This window comes from Eurypyga helias, unplaced genomic scaffold (assembly GCF_000690775.1).
Source record: "Eurypyga helias isolate BGI_N326 unplaced genomic scaffold, ASM69077v1 scaffold14313, whole genome shotgun sequence".
In the NCBI taxonomy this organism is placed as follows: domain Eukaryota; kingdom Metazoa; phylum Chordata; class Aves; order Eurypygiformes; family Eurypygidae; genus Eurypyga; species Eurypyga helias.
The window spans coordinates 17,882-23,364 of NW_010240652.1; the positions used below are offsets into that span (position 1 = coordinate 17,882).

A 5,483-nucleotide genomic window follows, 5' to 3' on the forward strand; every position below is an offset into this window, starting at 1 on the left:
AGAGGTCTTCCCCCATGCCTCCATTAATTGCTCTAAAACCCCTGTTGCATGGGATAGAGACAACAGAATTTCAGCTTTAGCTTTCAGCTTCTCTGTGGTTTTATTTCTAACTGGTTCACAGGGAACACTTCTTTACTTAAACATACTAACCCTGATGTGAAGATGACAAAACCAATTTGGACTAATTGCAGGTACATGGAACTCAACTGATGCAAGTTATTCAGCAATGCCCCTCTTCAAACTACAACACAAGGAAGCCTTTTGCTGAGGATCTCAGGATTTTATAAGCTCACATCCACCCACAGAAAGTTGCCCTGCCATCTCCAATGAAGTGGCATTACCCCCATTTTCATACATATATAAAAGGGGTGCAGAAGAGATCGGTTACCCACCCAATGTGGGTAACAGCACTGCCAGGAACCTGGTACCCACCTCCCTCCTCACAACCCATAGACTCAGCTGCTCCTCTACAGCTGGGCTTGCAGAAGGCTGTTCTTGTAGCATTCAAAACATAGAATAATCCACCTACCTTCAAAGAACTCTTACAGAATTAAAGTCTACCTAAGACTATTTATGTTCTGTTCCATGCCTGAGGGGCTCTTCCCTCTCCAAATACATATTAGCTTTCTGTGACATCTAATCCTGACTCCTAAGAGTCTGTGCTTAACATAATCATGCAATGTTACAATATACTGCTCATAACCAGCAACTGATGGGCCTCCCAAAGTTGGCTGCTTCAGTCTTTAGCGCTAACTTCCCTTAGCCTAGATGGGGAATACCAATTCAATGTTAAGACACTGTTGAGACCATTACTGAGATTGCATTTGGGTAACTGCAATGTGAGCTAAATACTAAGAAAAAAAAAAATTAATTAAAAACTCCAAAGCCCATAATGTCAATAACACAAGAGTTCAAGAGCCAGCAGGCCGATCAATACAATATTCATTAATATGACACCATAAAAAGCTTTTTTGTTTAAGAGATTGCCTACCTGTAAGGAGAATATGGGTCAAAACATGTCTTGGTGACTTCTGTTATCTCTGGGTTACAGCATTCCCCACCATCAAAGTTGTATCTCTCGTAATTACAATCCATGTCACACACCCCGTTCTGCTTCTTCTTGTTGAAGAGCGTGTGGCGTACGTGTCGGCAGTCTCCGCCGTCGTAGCCAGTCAAGGTGTGGTTGCACTCAGGATCACAGTTCTCGTCCCCAATCTTGCTGATATCACAGTTGGCCAGGATGAGTCGGTGGCGAAGGGAAGAGTTCTTCACCTCCAGCACTTCCAGCTCCCAGGTGATGTTGTAGCGGCTGAAAGCCTCATTCAAATGCTGATGCTGGAACTCAATCTGCTGTTGGCTGACAGTGGGGTTCTGGTGCTTGTCATCATAGAGATTTACCACCCGGTAGCGAACGGTTTTGTTGCGGCGGAAGCTAGGGAGCTTGTTGTAGCTGGCGATGACGTCCGTGTTGTCACAGACTGTCTGACCGCAGAGAGGAGGGTCTAGGCTGGTATCCAGCAAATAGCCGTGATGATAGCTGAACTTGCTCTGGGGACTGCTGCCATCCTTCATGGGAGACCAGGTGTTTCTCACATTCAGTAAACTGTCTTGAAGAACTAGCTGAGGTAGAGGCGTGTCTTGTCTGTGAATTGCCTGGCCCATGTCCAACAAGATCTCCTTCTGAGACCGGGCTGTCCTCCAGAGGCTGAAGTGCTCTACGTAACCCCGATAGTTCTGGTTCAGGGCATTTCCTCCAACCATGAGCACCTTGCACTTCAAGGTCAGAAGACTGAAGATGCTGCCCACTTGCTCTCCACTTGTGGCCACCTGGGCACCGTTCACGTAGAGTTTCATCAGGTGCCCGTCATACGTGGCAGCCAGATGCACCCACTGGTTGGGGAGGTAGCTGCGATGTGCTGCAATGGTGGTTACTTTGCGAGCACGGTCCGTCTTCAGAGAGAAGAAATAGCGGGGGTCTCTATTCCCCTGGTCACTGACGGTGTTAATCCCCAGGACCCATCCTCGGTCACGGGAGGTGTAAGAACATTTGTCATATAGTCCTATGTGCCCCCAAAAAAGAAAGATGAATAAATAAGGATGACAGAACAAAGAAATTAGTGTTTCAATTGTATAAATACCTCTCTATATATGTATATACACACACTCAGCTACATATATTATGAAGTTAGTGTACAAGAAAGACATTAAATCATCTACTGCATGATTGTGGGAGGCCTTGGTAAGACTTCCTATTAAAGGTCAAGATTTGCCAGTGGTGTGTACAAGTGGGATTCCCCTTATCCTGATTGAAGACCAAAACTCTTTTGCAAAATATTGTACCGTGCGTTTGGTTCCTACCTTCACTCCAGCCATACATCCCTGGCTGAAAATAAGAACAGTCTTGAGAAGCAATCCTTGTTGACTTCCCTCATACCCCTACACCCTACATCTAACACGGTCCAGAGGAGAAATATGTATAAAATTTAAGTAGTACACAGTTTGAGAAACACTGAGCAGCTGCAATAATTTTGGTAGGATCAAGCACCCATATTCCTGCAGAGAGCAAAAGGGATGCCTTCAGACTACCTCCAAATTCATACCCAATAACAACCAGTAAGGAAATGGCATACATTGGTATGCTGGATGTGCTGGACAAGGTACATACCACACCAGGAAAGGGCAAGAAACACACGTGGATGGACACACACATTCAGAAAAATTCCTGCCCCTCACACACATACCTCATAACTATTTGGTGTGCCGCAGGGAATATACACTAATGATTCCTCTCATGGACACAGCGTGGATACACACCTAAAGCTCTCTCAACCAGTGCTCAGACAGCTCCAAGCAGTGGGAAGAGCCCACGCCTTCTCAGCCTGGGACACGAGGTTTGGCAAGATAAAGACATACATTTCCATCTTTCAGTTCTCAAAGGCCAAGGGCTGCTGGGACATCCCTCCACTGAAAAAAGAATCGTTAGATCCTTCAGCACCAAATGGCCTTTCTACTATCAGCACATAGAAAACAATCCTTCCCCCAAGCCTTCACTTCCAAAAGCCTAAACGAAAATCATAAATCTGACAGTTCAGTCCTCATGAAAAGACTAAATATCCCCTTACCTCACCCCTGCACCCTAACCTTCCCAGCACTACAACCAAATAACATCTTCTGCTTCTACGTTGCTCAACAGCCATCTGTTAACAATCACTCATTAACAGTGCAGTCTTGTCTAGTATCAACAGAGCAAAGGTTACAGGAGCATTCACTGTATTTTTCCTCCCCTCTCCCAGCACCCACCTTCCCCCCTTCTCCTCACACCCTTCCCCTCTCCTCCTCCTCCCCCTGTAAAAAAAAGTCTTCTGATGGGAAAGCTAAAAAAATTTAAACAGGCCTTTTTTTCTGCACGCTGGTATTTTGCTAGGGACTCTGAGCTCCCCCTTTTCCTGTTTCCTTTGGAAGAAAGATCCCAGGGTTCGGAAGGTAATGTGTTTATTCATCTGTAGGGCGCACTCAGTTCAAAACCTTTTCGAGACCAACTTCTAGTTTATACTGCTACTTCTGATCATGAGAAAGGAGAGGAGGAGAAGCAGAGAAGGAAAAGTCAAATGCTAAAAAAAAAAATAATACATTTGCTGGGATGGATATTTACCTGAGAGCCACGTTAGGAAAGCCAAAGCTACAAATGACCTTCTGGAGTCTGGCTTTTAAGCCTTTTTTTAATTATTATTTTATTTATGGAATAAATACTGTCACAAAGCACTGATTTTCAGATGTACGAGAGCCCATAAACTTCTGCATTTTTATGAATCTGAAAAGAAGGGTATTGTCCAATGACAGTGGGTGGATAATGCTGCAACGAATGAGAAGACAGCTGGCAAGGCAAGTCCCTTTTCCAAATAAGTAATAAAAATCTCAGCTTATTGTAATAAGATCATTAGAGCTGGTCAGACATTTTGTAGAAGAGTTTTTGCCTGCCAAGAAATGCCAGCATGGTGAGAGCAGAAAAAGTGATGCACCCTGGAGAAGGTGCCGGTCTTCAACAAGGCCAGGGGAACCCTAGGGACTCCCTCGGCAATTTTGACTGCGCACACTGAAGGCCCACCCCTCCCAGCCCCGCTCCCCACCATCTCCTGCCGCCTTTGCCACCCAGTGACTGAATTCCCCAGGCCTGCGGAGCACAGGGCAGCTGCACATCCGATAGCTGCTCCACCTGCTCCTCCATCCAAGATCCCCGCTCTTGGATGCACGGCTGGAAGTCCTGGAACAGGCTCCTAGGGTCTCCAGCTCTGGGGAAGTCCACCATACAGCCTTTAGGGTCAAGGTTGTTGGCTTTATGTACAGACTGGGGCTGGAAATATTCCCCCAAAGAACTAATAAATTACCGTGGAATGGAAATCGAGTTTCCTAGCCAGCACTAAAGAACATCTTCCTCTCTCTCTGAAGTGCTGCATGATGATACTGATTGACCTCAGCTGAACAGATGGAGCTGCTGGAGGAACACTGCAGAATAGTAGCAATCCTCCCTTTGCCTTTGAGCATTTAAACCCTGATGTGATGCAACGTGTCTTGAGTTTGGCTCAAACAGCTGCCATCAATTTGAGATTTACAGGGAGCCAAAGGAGGGCAGAAAAAGAAAAAAAAACCTGTGACAATAGGGACAGCACTGAACATGCCAGCATGAAAGTTGCTGAACTAAAACAGTCTACTCTCCCAGTTCCTTACATTTTCTAGTTTAGGGCAAAGGCCATTACTGCATCCATATGCCACATATAGTATTCTTTTCTCAAACTTTTACTATTACAGACATCCAACTCCTGATGAAAAGATGGATTGAACACAATTCCTTCAGCAGCAAGACTTGTTTTATTCTTGAGAGAAAAAGAGTAAGAAAAGGGACAAGAACCCCACACACCCCATAACTTGCAAAGTCGTACCAGTTCTTTATGACCTTCTTTTGCTTGTATGCTGCGCCTACTTTCCCAATCCTTCACTTACTTCTGGCTTAGACGAAGGCTCCTCCAGCTAAGGGAGTGTCACTTTTCCGTTTTGTCCCCAGCACAATGAAAATAATTTCAGCTGGGACTTTGGATGTCATAATAAAAGAATTTATTACTTCTTCTATGACAACTAATAAGGGCAAAGCCATTGGAAGAGGGACATGTGAAATAATTGCCAGAACTTCTGAAAACTGAATAATCTGATGTTTTCACAATTTATTTCAATTTAGTAAAAGGTTCCATAGCCATGAGTTATTTCTCAGACATAATTAAGAACATTTTAAACAAGAAGAGGCCTCTTTTACCCCAAACAAGGCTGGTTTTGAGCAAAATCCCCCCTCACAATGGTTGACACTCCGAATTTCAAAATTCAGCTGTGACCACAACCAGCATTTACATGAAAAACATACAGAGTTTAGATTCTCATTTACACTGAGATTTCTTTACAATAATGTGGTAATGGACATTTTTAGCTACTTAATA

The 5,483-nt window shown here is 44.5% G+C and overlaps 1 pseudogene across 1 annotated transcript; it reads right to left on the minus strand.

Annotated features, from left to right (window-relative positions):
• Positions 1–991: 991 nt before the first annotated feature.
• Positions 992–2,142, minus strand: LOC104507277 (annotated as a pseudogene). Its single transcript, XR_727869.1, has one exon. The product of XR_727869.1 is annotated as a pappalysin-1 pseudogene (transcript).
• Positions 2,143–5,483: the final 3,341 nt, after the last annotated feature.